This window comes from Ornithodoros turicata, chromosome 1 (genome assembly GCF_037126465.1).
Source record: "Ornithodoros turicata isolate Travis chromosome 1, ASM3712646v1, whole genome shotgun sequence".
NCBI lineage: Eukaryota > Metazoa > Arthropoda > Arachnida > Ixodida > Argasidae > Ornithodoros > Ornithodoros turicata.
The window spans coordinates 222185265-222199189 of NC_088201.1; the positions used below are offsets into that span (position 1 = coordinate 222185265).

At 45.9% G+C, this 13925-nt stretch overlaps 1 long non-coding RNA gene across 1 annotated transcript; it reads right to left on the reverse strand.

Moving 5' to 3' along the window:
• Positions 1–1881: 1881 nt before the first annotated feature.
• On the reverse strand, positions 1882–2145 carry LOC135376950 (uncharacterized). Its single transcript, XR_010417923.1, has 2 exons — positions 2054–2145; positions 1882–1986 (listed from the first exon to the last, which is right to left on the reverse strand). It is a non-coding gene; the product is annotated as an uncharacterized LOC135376950 (long non-coding RNA).
• Positions 2146–13925: the final 11780 nt, after the last annotated feature.

Sequence of the window (13925 nt, forward strand, 5' to 3'; positions counted from 1 at the left end):
TTCATGTGTGTAGCGTATTTGCGGAAGTCACTCAAGCACACAGCGTAGGATAGAAGGTATGGGAGGCGTCGTCCTCTGGTCTACTGAAATTTCTTGCTGTAACAAAATTAAGTGAATTGATGGGCAAACGAAACGATGGACATAATAAATCGCTGATTGAATCTTGCACTTCATGTTCGATTCACGCATATATTATGCGAACGCATGACCAGGGCGCTTCCTCAAGGAGCCCGACTTCGGGCAATTCATTAATCCCAGCATGATCCCTTCCCGTTTAATCACAATATTTGTTGGTTTCACATAAATCCGCGGCAATAAACAATAATAGCGAGCGGAAGCATGCATCGCCATGATTCACCATTTATACAGATCTTATTGAGACGCTTTCCGTTTTCGTTCAGGAATCATTCAGCACTGTTTAGAAGAAAAGGCATAGAAGAAGTACAACGAAGGTATAAACTAGGGTTAGACTGCCGTATTTATACCTCATCACCAACGTATATACGCCGTTGCAACCATTTGAAAGGTATAAATCGCCGAGGCTATACCTCCCACGGCAGTTAAGGCTATAATAAGGTACTTCTTTCTCACGTTTATACCTTCGGTATTTTGTATACCTTGAGCTTATGAATATGTGGTACCACATTAATTTGTGGTGGAGACAGTATCATCTCAGCTAAGGAATAACTTATTTAAGAACATAGTCAGTAATACGGTTGCAGTTAATAGAGGGAGTGATTTATTGCAGCGTGCTATTTGTTCCTGAAATGACCAAGTCTGCGCGTCCTCACTCATATAGTTGCTCCCTGGCGAAGCGGTCAACATTTTGCGAAGCCACGATGTGTTATACCATTATCTGTTCTCCACCAATCCTCCCACGTTGCGCCTTGCGTGGTGAGTAATATGCACGAGCTCTCCCCTCCGTTTTACGCCTGCACTTGTGAATAAGAGTTTGTGGACACGTTTGTGTGCATGCGTAACCATGCATTTTCTTCCTTTCTTTCCCAGTATTTACCTTACCATTGTTTTGGCGTATGATGGCCTTCGTCGCTTATGCCCCAAGAAAATCATCATCATCATCACCTCTCTTTCCCTCTCGCAGTAGTTGTTGTAATTAAAGCACTTGTCGCTGATCATTATTTTCTTCTGATTTTGTTACGAGCTGGATCAGGGAAGTGCCACTCTGATATAGCGCTGAAATAAATCGAATATTCCCGTTTCAAAGATTACATCTCAGGTTTGAAAATATACCTTCATGGGCATATATGTTTATACGCTGGGGTGCAAATCCCGAGGGTATAAAGTTACTATACCTCGAAGGAGGGTACAATCTTTTACCTGGTAGGCGCCCTTAGACAAGCCGTTTATACCCTACAAGGTATACATTTTCCTAACAGAGCGTTTTCTCTCAGGTGCATATATGGGTATCATCAGACAAATATGACTTTGTCCCAGTTACATTCAGTTTATGGTTCAGGACACATTCAGTCCCAGAATAAACTACCGAATAGATCCTGATACGCCGTTCCTGAATATTTCCTGATCCTCATTCTCGCTAAAGTTTGGGTTCAGTCTGGAACCAGATCTGATCGAAGAAACCCGATTGGCTTCGGACTCAGTAATTCAGTCGTTTGCATCACGTCAAGGATTCGGCGATCCCATGAACGCCAGTCACTCTCTTGGCAACACGGCGTTGCAAGGCGTCATTTCAGAGTAAGGCACGTATGCATGGGTTATCTCCAAGTTGTTTCCGTTGTTTGGAACATAACATAATGAGACTGACATGGAGGTTTCCTAGAGGGACACTATTGAGCAGTGCACCCTCGGCGTTATGTACTCCTGGGACAAAGCCTCATATCAAGCACGACGGCACCGGCAATGGAAGACAGTGTCAACGCTTTATTTCTGTATGAGGACGGACATATTGATGGTATAATAAGAGTCAGCTAAATTTAGTTGGGCCATCCCATGCTGCATCTTCTTGAGCTGAAATGATAGAAATGAGACGGAGTCAGTCTTTACTTATTCTCGGAAGGCATGAAAATAATCTTACATATCAGTCAGCCCCTCGTCGGGCGTTTATATTTGTACTTCACAGTCGCATGGGTAGCTGCACCTTCTGTAGTCCCCCAGTGAGTCATTATATTTCTGTCTTTTTTTCGTGATGAGCCAGATCGTCCCGAGAGAGGATCTGATGATCACGAAAGGGTTTCATGCATGTCTTGCAAACAAAGTGTCTTTCTCCGGTGTGGCGTCTCTGGTGCCTTTCCAGTTCGACTGGCACAAAATAGGAAGTCCCGCATATTTCGCACATATACTGAAGGTCTTTCTCATGAAGGCGCCGGAAGTGTTGCGTCAGAGCATTCTGTGACCTGTAGGCGCCATTACAATCGGTACAGGCAAAAGGACGCTCGTTCGTGTGTGTCCTCCGATGAACTATCATCTGTCTTTCCTGTCGGTGGAATAACCGCAGAGGGAACAGACATGTCTTCCTCCCGTACGGTAGTGCACGCGCTTCCAATGGCGATTCCTGTAAGCCGCGCTTGAAAAGGTCTTATCGCAGATTCCGCAGCTGAAAGCTTCCAATGGACCATTCGCTGCTGGAATCCCTGTTCGAATAAAGGAGTGTTGTTCATGAACAAAATATTATAGTACACCTATATATTCTTCCTACCTTGGATTTTGTACTTTTCTAGCACTTGCATATAACTTGATGTTGCAGTGTTTAATGACATCGTGACATGACCTATGTGGTGTCTGTTGTGTCGAAACACTGGTGATTGTTCGCGATCAGAGTCTCCTTTGTCAACCGAATTTGCGGTTCCGAAGGTTGAATTTTTTACTGATCTTAAAGTTTCGGGTTTGAATCCGGCTACGGACGCCGGTGGTTTTATTGTAGAGGTTCGTACACATGACGTCGTCGTGTGGCGCGGTGTGAGGATTCACATCATGTCAGCTAATGTTCATAATGGCTATATCAATACAGAAATCAAACATTATGACCTAGGTTACGATGACGACCTGAAACCTGCTTTGATTTATCAAATTTGCATCGCCAGAGAACCGTTCATATGAACGCCAACACAACGGCGTATCTGGGGAGTGATTTCCGCCGGCACCCCATATATAACCTTCCTGGCATGGGCCGCGACGTGTTCATGAGATTTTCCTACGGGTATCTGGAGATTGGGTGCCCACCTAGGCTCAAAGGGACAATAGTTTTGTTTGTTTCTATTTTCTACGTTCGTCGTCTCCAGTATCGTTTCCGGTAACCAACACTGACTACGGAAATGACATGGACAATGCAAAACAAGATATCCAAATGCATCCGTCTCTAGTGACAGCACAAGCTTTGCCAACGCTCATTTGAAAGCGAAGGGAAACAACAAATTTCTCTGAATAAATATAGTATAAGTGGGAAGCTCTTTAAAACGAATGGGAAACTCTTCGTTGAACTGTTACGGAGTGATGCAACTGGGAGAATGACAGCACAATGTTGCCCTGTCGGTCCCTTATAAATGTGCTGCATTCAAAGATAAACGCTAAAAGTATCGTAGCGGCCGTAAATGGTCAACCTAATCCGCGTTACCGGGTGTCACCAAAGCATAGCTGCATACTGCTTGCTGGACGGAAATTTCTTACCAGATACAGGCTCATCGATCCTGTTAGCTGGTGCTGCCATGGACAGTCTCAGCTGACTTTCCAGTTGACTTCAGCCTCAGCCGGAGGTCGTCACAGAACTGGCAAGCGGCAACGAGCGAATACTTCGAGCTTCCGGGCTACCGGTTTAAAATTGTCACTTCTTCTTCACACATTTTGTTCCAGCTTTCCTCTTCCAACACGTCCTTAGCTTCTCTACCGAGTGTAAATGTATGAAGTAACTTTGGATGATATGTTTTTCAACTGCAATTGTTTACATAAAACCTTGCACGTTCGTCTGCTTCCGATCCCTTTAATGCCCCGATGGCTCGCCGAGACTGGGACGAGAACTCTGTTAATCAGTGTAAACTTGGTTTATGTATGCTGCGTGGATTCTTGAAGACACATGTATCCAAAAGCATTGGCCCTGTCATTCGGTATCCGAGTCTTTGAGTCTGCGCTTGTTAAGTGGCACTTGTCTAATGCTGTGTCCCTGATAGCCAAATTTACGCACAGTACCCGCAAAGTTTCTCCCTGACTTTCCCCAGCCACCGCTCGTAATATTGAAATACGAACAGGTCGCTAATAATAATACTATCAAAGTCACCAACCCTACAACATTCGCCTCGCCTCCCATACCAGGACTGGGCGGTGATACCAGTTCTACTTTCTGACTCGTTCTGCTGCTCTGGCGTTTCCGAAGCCGAGGCGGTTGCCTACGAACAGGGATGAGGACAATGCTCGACAAAACGAACTCTAGTATAAAAGGATTATTCAAGCAAGGTGTGGTACCAGGAGTGGGCAACTTATCCCTGAGTTTGAGGTGGAGACAAGAGGACGAACAAACAAACGCACACTGTTTACAAGTGTACGTTTGTCGGTTCGTCTTCTTGTCTTCACTGTAAACTTAGGGCTATGTTGCCCACGTCAAAAAAGGACTTGTTGGAAATTAACACTAATTGTAGAGACGTACCGATCGACAGACGACGATTTTTAGAACTCATACTGTACTCGGCGATATCGTCGATGTCGGCGGCACTCGTCCTGAGGTATTCCGTGAACGCGGTTGCCAGTATCGGCGGTTGGCAGTATTTTCGATCTTTCGTGGTTGGAAGTGAAGTAATGCTAACAACGTAACTTCAAGTCATGTGCCACGTAATATGTACTCACTATCATACTGGAACATTGCCAAGACCTAAATGAATTTGCAAAGTTTACCCGCGCTATATTAAGACGGCGGTGACAGACGAGGCCGCGCCGTGGATGTGCAGTCGCCGCGCAAACGCCCGTCGTCCGTCGGCGACGGAGGACTCCACTGCAGCTGGCGTTCTTGTACAGGATTCATGAATAAGAAACATGGAGCTTATTTGATGTTTGCTAATTTCATCAAATGGCTCCTCCTGAATTAACGGGAACTGAAAAGTTGTGAATTGACAGAAAGGTAGTTGTGAATACATTCGGAGATGCACTTTCACCATCACAGTCACATTCTGCGGCCAGTGCAGTATGTATCCACGTGTGCGTAGAAGGAATCCCCTCACACGTAAATTGGTAAATTGACGACTATTATTATTATTATTCCTGATACCATATCAACGACGAGCGCCTATGGAATGTGCATACATTCAGTGAAACTATTTTATTATTGACACCTGTCATATAAATAATTTAATTTCATTGATCATCATTCGTTTTTCGAAGACCTGGTTTACTCTGAATTTGTGAGCAGCCTTGGGTTGAAGAATGTAAAAGACTTAAAGACCTTTCTCAAAAGAACTACTGTGTTCTGCCTTTATGAATGTCTCACAGACTGCCGAAGCTGGCATCTGATATAAAAATAAAAATTCCTGGTAAGATAAACATGTAGTAACCTTCCTAACGCCGTTTCTGAGTATTAAATGTGACTCAAATTGTCATATCAAACACAGAACTCAGTTTACTGTGTAGGGATATTGGTGGACCATGACGATTCTTTATCACGCACTACCGCATTTGCTGGGAGCTACTGTGTCGCTGCTCGCATTATTATTATTTGGAGCAACCCATAATGGGAGATGGAACAGCTGTGTTGCCGCTGGAATTTTATGTTTGATATATCACAACCTGCACAGAAGAAGAACAGCCTGTGTTCGAAACATCGGCGACTCTCGTCCTGAGGCAATTCCCTTCATACTCGTCTATCGGTTCGCTCGATTTCTACCTGCCTACCTGCGATTTTAGGGTTTCTCAAAGAGTAGAAATACTGTTTCCACATTGGAAACTAACTGGCAAAAAATGAGAGAAGTATAGCACACGCAAGTGAATAAGATAAGTATTTAAAGAGATTGAAACATTTATTTTACTGAACAACAAGCTTCCGGACGGAGTCCGTCCTTCATCAGGTGCGATACATTGAACACTTGTTAGAGATATTTATACTAATGTACATCAGAGAAGGGGAACAAAGAAAAAATCGTCACCTTCTTTGCCCCCTTTCTCCGGACACCGTCCGAAATCTTGTTTTTCAGTAAAAAAATGTTTCAATCTCTTTAAATACTTATCTGTTTCCACATACTTAGAATCCTGGTGATTTTATGTATCACGTGCGCAGTGCAAACTTCCTTTGCGTACCAAGGCCGATGGACGAACTTTTCGGTAAAAAATGTACATTTTGTCGAATTTTCACGAGTTCCCGATTTTTTACTGCGCCTTACATTGCACGGGTGGGGGTATGTTTTTGTGCTGTGTGGTCGAATGGCACCTCTGGATCACATGGCGTGGAATGGTCCAGCAGGTCTTCGACGTTGTATCGCTTAACAACACGGAAGACACTAGAAAGGTATGGCGCATGCCCTACTGTTTCCCACTTGTGTTGTTTGCACATGGAGTCGACATGGAAATCATTCTACGTCGTCTGGCCCTTTTGGTGTGCAAACTTTTTTTCTGCATTATGGGGTCATTTTACACCCTCTTCTTCTTCCGCTGCGCAGAAACCTACTTGGGGAGCGAATACCTTGCACTTTGATGGCTTGAATACGTCAACACAGAGCTTCATCCAAGAATATTTATAGCAAAGAGGCACATTGACTACCTGTTCTCGTCCGTGTGTGTGGTTCCAGGCGGGTAGGTATGTAATGGCCCATGTGGCATACGTGTGCTCTTAGGAGTTATCTACGTCGAGAGGGAAGAGTTACACACAGTTCGGAATAACAACAGTTCTTGAACAAAATTGCCACTCCCAGCTGTGTGAAGAAAAATGGTTGAACCTTGTGCAGCCGATCATCAGGCCTTGGTCACTCTTCTCTCAACGCATGGTCAGGGTCGCTAGCCCTTGAGTATCGCGCGGTGGGCCGCGCGTCTACTTCTCTACAATTTTAAGATGCAGTACAAGAAGGGAGAACACAACGTTGTCGCCGGCACCCTTTCACGGCTACCTCTCGCGGGTCAGAGGAGAGCAGTTCGTCTGAAGAAGCTGAAGGCGATCTAGTATGCGTGATACAGCAACAGCTGGGTTTCCTAACTGTTCCTGAACTGCAAGCTGGCATGCTAGAAGACCCCACTCTGACGAGGTGAAGGAGGATAAAGACGTGGCGCCGTACGTGCTGGTCCGCGATGAGCTCTCCTCTGTGCAAGGATTGCTTATGAGAGGAGAAAAGGTTGTACCGCCAACAAACTTACGGAAGCACGTAATAGAACTGAGTCACGAGTCTCACCCTGGCATAGCCCGTTCCAGCCAACGGATTCGGCTTAGGTAGTGGTGGCCTAAGTTGGACAAGGACGTAGAACGTCATCTACGGTCATGTATCGTCTCCCAGCACTGACAAGACAGCAATCACGCTGCCTGCCGAATATCGTTTCATCATTTCTGAGGTGGAATACGATAGTAAATGGCCGGAAGCCCGCCTCATGTCGACGGTTACAGCGGACTTCATCATCGACTTCCTTACGGGCCTCTTCTCTAGGGAAGGATACCCTGAGGTGATCATTTGTGACCATGAGCCACAATATGAGGTCCGCGCTTTCAAAATGTGCTTGCAGTCGAGGGGTATTGAACATCGCCGTTCGTCTATCTACAATCTCCATGCTAACGAACAGGTTGAACGGGGAGGAGGGGGTATATGTTTATTCACACAACAAGGAGGTTGAATGGTTCAACCGAGTTCTAATGGATTGCATTGAAGCCATCATCGTTTCGCATGACAAATCATCGAGACCTCGAACAGTTTCTCGGTATGTACCGCAGCACGCCTCATGCAGCCACTCAGCTTTCTCCTGCCGAACTGCTCCACGGGAGACGCATCAGGACACGCCTGGACATAGTTGGGCTCCCGGCATTGGATGGCGACGTCGTATAGGAGATGGCCAACTTGATCATCGCCTATGAAAAAAGGTCTAAGCCGGGATTCGACAGGAGCAAGAAGGTCAAAGACCCCGTTTTTATGCCGGAGACTTTGTGGGGATTAAGTTCCCGGGAAACTGTCGAAAAGGCACCCCACACCTCAGCCCGCCAACAGAGATCCAACGACAGACTGGGCCAGCCACTGCCTTTCAGCCACTGCCTCACAGCCGCCACCAGCGTCAGCCGTAATAGACGTACATGTTAATTGTGACCAGCATGGCTCGGATCCGTCCCGTCCACCCGCACGCCGTTCGCAGTGCACAAACGCCCTCCTGAACGATTCGTCCCATAAGCATCTCCCACGGAAGGGGAGCGTGTTGTACAGTGTAGAAGGCTACGGTGCCAACGAAAAGGCACGCCTATTTTTTTTATTGGGCTCGTGAATAAAGTTGAGTTCTGACTCGATCACGACACGATGCAACTGTATGTGTTCTACGTCTACAGAACTTGTGTAGAATGTCTGTTCGTCTCGTGTACAGGAAGTAGAAAGAGGCACTGGTTAGAAGAATTTTAATTTTAGTTCATGGAGTGTGTGCAGGTTCTATACCTTAAGTTGATAGACAGCGGTGGATAGACCCTAAATAGAGTATACAATGCCAATAAGAATTCCATCGAGATAGGGAGCCAACTTTTGTAAGGGTAATTTACATGCAGACCTCCTGATGAAGTCGTGCAGATAGTACCTTGGTCAGCACATTGCAAGACCTTGTAAGCAACCAATGGATTGTCGGAGCATCCCTACACACTCCTAATACCACCTAAAATATTGCACCATTGCTCAAAATGGCCGACAGAAACGCCACATGAGCAGCGAAACATGGAAGTCACACACCACGTAAGGGATGGCAACCCCCATCCCCAAATAAAAAAGAAAAAAAAAGGAAAAGAAGGACGGCAATATTGGGAATAACCCTGCCGTACGTCGTGCAACAGTTATGTATTTTCCTGAAATACTCCTTATTGGTGAGACAACTGATGAGTATTAGCGTGAGTGTCTTTCCCTGTAGTCGTGGTCGTCCAGGATTGGTTTCCTTGTCTCGCAGCTTAATTAATACGTGACATGAATGCATGAGGTCACGAATCAGTGGCAAATGTCTGTATGAGTGGTGTACAGGCGTGCAGCCTCAGGTCCCTTCTTGCCTTTTGATTGGCTACCGATTCCTCTGTTCCTTCCTGCGTTTTCCACTCTCTACTCACCGGCCAAGTAGATGTTCAGCCGCCGACGCACACTGATAAAAACGACATCATATATAGGCATCGTCGTCATGGGCGGTTGTACAACATTACGGTTTGCCAAAGGTGGTGCTGGTGGTGATGGTGAAAGGGCTTGCCGTTGTCGGCCTCACGTATGTGGGCAACGTCACGACTGACGCCCTGGGGAAATGTGCGTCCTGGGCCGACTTCTAGGGGAACTGTGCCGACATATGTCTGAAAGCTTCTGAGGAAAACCCAATAGAACGGACAGACAGGTAAATAAACGAATAAATGACGATAAAGCGAGTGGGAATATATATGCTGCAGACGATATGAAAAGCACGGGCATTCCGCCGACGTCCGCATGTCGCCACCTTTTTTCCTGAACAGCCGGAATTTCAGCCATCCTTCGTCTCGCCTGTGTAGAACATACGTTTCCCCGTGGTTCGTACACTTTGGGCACTAAACTTGTAGAGTGTTGAAAGGGATAATTGTGTCTTCAATCATGATCAGATGTATGTGTATGTTCGAATGGAATCACGCAGACGAACCCATGGAACGAACCGATATACTGTACCGTACAACTACATTCGCGTCAGACGGGTAGAAATCCAGCAAACCGTTTGGGAAGTATGAAGGGATAACGACACCAACAACAACCTACAACACCTACAAGTACACGGAACAGGTACGGGCACCCCTGTTGTACTTACGTACACAACTATCTTCATGGGGTGCCTAGAAACAAAGGTCTTAACGCCCTCGCATTAAAACTCACAATGTACCTTCGATACATCGATGATATGCTTATAACATGAAAACCATGGGGAACATGAATTTCAAAAGTTCGTCGATCTACTAAACTCCGCGCACAACACAATAAAGCTCACATCACAACACTCAACTCAGTCAATCAACTTTCTCGACACCACAATATCACTAGACAACGGCAACCTCGCCACAACCCTGCACAAGAAGCCAACCTATAAACAGCACTACCTTCACTTTAAGAGTCACCACCCGCGCCACTGTAAGGCGCGGGTGGTGACTCTTAAAGTGAAGGTAGTGCTGAATGTGCTAATGGGCTGAGTGTAAGACTGTGCAGAGTTTGTTCAAACGACACAGATTATACTGGGAAGCTTGACGAACTCTGCAACACACTTGCCCAAAGAGACTACCCGGACTCCCTTCTAACCCAGTTCCGTTGCAAGGCACTGAAACTCGGTCGCAACGAGGTTCTGAACACCGAAACGATAGTGACACGAGGCAAATAAGCTTCATCACAAGATATTCCAACGCACATCCAAATATCAAAGTCATTCTCCGGAAACGCGAGCCCCTCCTCCAAAGCAATGACCGACTTGGGAATATATTCAGCCATCCAGTACTGGTGACCATACCGACGTACAAAAAACCTAGCAGGCTCCTCGGTCAACGCCAAAATCAGGAGAACAAACACCCGGTACTGTGGAACACGCCACTGCAACCTCCCGCGTTGAAAAACATGCAAGCACGTTCCACACGCTAACTCCATCAAAATCACTGCCAGTTATTACACCCACTCTGTTAACCACGCATTCACATGTACGAGCACTAATGTCATATACTGCATAGAATGCGGCGACTGCTCTATGCAACACATTGGTGAAACCGGCCAACAAATGAACAACCGCCTTACCGGACACAGAACCGACATCTCCCACAAACTCCCCATGAACTCGCCGAACACGCTAACGTTTCTGGTCACAATTTTGACAACAGTAAACGATATATTCTAGAATTGGGTACAGGTCCACACGTGCCAGACGTGACAGGGAGTCTTATCTGACATATAAGTACGTCACCCGTTCCGTATCAACAAATCACGAGGAACCCTAGAAACACTTGACAAATAAAATACTCTCAGACTTTTTCCCTCCTCTTCCATCCCCTCTATCATCTATCGATAATGTCATGTTCCGCATGGCCACTACCTTTTCCCTTCGTTATTGCGTGCCTGAACCCTGTATTACAAATATATAAGTTACAAAAACCAAACCAAACAAAGACTTTGCTTGCTCTGAAAAAATTCCCCACGTAACCACTAACCTCATTATCTTTCGGAATTCGGAATGCTCGCCCATTCGTGCCTTTTGTCCCGTTTCGTCCCCTTGTTCATGAACCTGGCGTTTCTGTAACCGGTCTGGAGCCAAGATGACTTCATTCATATAATCCCTGCCACACTCTAACAAAGTGACCATTGACTTCGGGCCGTAAAAGCCTGTATGGACCTTTTCTTCCCTCCGGCCTGTTGACCCACAATTCGCGTGAACGTTTAACACGTCATACCTAACCCTTCAAATACCATGCCAATCATGAGGACGGTGCCCAGAAGAAGAACAGTCTCTGTTCGAAATATGGGTGGCTCTCGTCTTGAAGCAATTCCCTTCATACATCTGCACCTGTATTATCTCGCTGAGCTATATTATTACCAATGGTTAGTTTGCAATTTCCAGTGAAAATGACGTAAGGGAAGTTGCAATGTCGCGTGGATTTGCTCTTCCGGATGCGCATATCATGTCGCACACTGAGAAAAATTTACATCGTACTTTTTTTTCCCCATTTTGTGAGGCCACAAAATTTTGCCGAGTGAAAGTATTGACCACCAACGGCATGAAATTGTACACGCTATGTACACGAAAACAAATATTACACATGGTGCGAGGGTCTGAGCATCATGGTCAGTTTTTCAAAAAACATCAATAGCAGCCGGGATTGGGACTCAAGTTATCTGCAGACATCTATCGAATTGTTTCCTCCGGGTGTTTCGAAACCTTTGGTATTTGGTATCAAGGTAAAAAGTAAACACGTGGCACCAATTACAGTCCCCTAGGCGAAGCATTGTCTGAGTGTTCAAAACCTTCGCAACATCGATGACAAACACAGCGCCCACCGTCTTCAGCGTGAGTGACTCAGACCATTGGGAAATTCCGCGGTAAGGGTGACCTCCCGAGATCATATGACACTACGTCACAACCAACTCGTTGGATTTCCAGGTTGTATAAGAAAACGCTGCCCGAGTAGCCATGAACAGATCGGCAAGGAACCGTCTTCGGCTGTACCAGTTCGTGCCGTCCATGCATACTGGCTCGTAGACGGAAATAGATCTCCAGAGTGTCCTATTTCTCCTTACTATCGCATTTCTCCTTTCTCGAGACATCGGGAAGCAGTCTGGGAAATGCTGTGATATCGGCAAGTTGTGAGCCGACGGTCCCGTTGCGTACCCCGAGCTTCCACAGATCGGCTGTGCTGTTAGGGTTCATTAGACATCAGGTACTCATCTACGATGTTGACAAAGGTATACATTTAATTGAACGTTCGACAAGAAAGAATAATTTATATCCCAATCGACCGCGGGTGACAGGAATTAGAGCCCAGTGACGGCAACCTTCGCGACATTCTTAATGCAACGTATCGGTAGCCATAGTCGTAATGTGCATAGACAGTGCAAAGTCAGTTAAAGGCAGCACAGTGGATTGCACGTGGAAGTACTAGCGAAGAAAAACAGGTTCAGCGTAGAGTGGAGAGCTTGGAAGAGTGCACTGAAGAATGTAGGGGATCAAGATGCACTTGACAATAAAATACTGAAAACACTGAAGTTTTCCTTTAATAGATACAAGCGTTCGTGCAGTGGAATGCGTGGAGCGCACGGGAGTGCTCTGCACTGTACTGCATGAAAGCTTGTATTCATTAAAGGGAAGCTTCAGTGTTTCATATTTTAGAATGCACTGAACAACACAACAACAATAGCTGTGATGTGATGCAAAACTGAGGCTTATTACGCAAGCCGAGGAAATATTTGACGTACCAAGCGCATCGTCGTTCTGATGCGTCTTCTGGCCACACTGATAGCGTGCCTCATAACTCCATTGCAACGGCGGAATATTATTTCGACCAAAAAGACGATGCCGGATATCGTCACGCCCGATGCCCATAGTATGAACGGCGGCCGCAAGTCGGTTATATTTAAAGCTTCCTGTTCCTGTAATTTCTGTGGTATCGCCTCTTTGTACGTTTGAAGGGACACCTTGAACTCTTCCAAGTTCCTGTCCCCTACGTATAATCCGGACTCCACTCCCTGAGTCACAATTTTCCGGATGCCGCGGAGGTATGGAGAAGTAACTGCCGTCACTGCACCAGCTAGAGCGCTCTTGATGTTTTCGTCAACCTTTGTGTAGCCCATTTGCAGTAGTTTGTTGTGCAGTTCAGCAGCATGTTGAATGTCAAAATTATTTGTTGTTGCAAAAGTATCCTTCCCGTCACTTCCTCGTTTAATGGACCCATCCAAGTTGTAGCATCGACACCCTCCCTTGAATCGATCTGTTGGGTTAATGTCTTTGAATGAGTCGCAATGTGAAGGTTTGTTCAAAACGCAGAGTTTGTATCCTTGATGTGAAAATAAGCTCTTCTCAAACTTTTCTATTCCTTTTTCGAGTGGCATTTCTCTTATGTACGAGGTGAGCAATCCTTGAAACGCTATGGATACAACCAGCCCCACAAGGATCCAAAATCCAAATATTATTCGCAAGGGCTGATACTTGAGAAATACGGCAGTGTGCACTACGCCTTGCATCAGAAGAGATTTGATAAGGGCAACAGCGATTTCCACGAAGTATACGTGGCTCTGACGCTTTATGCGAAGGTAAGAGAAACCAATAAGTGCACACACAAAAAA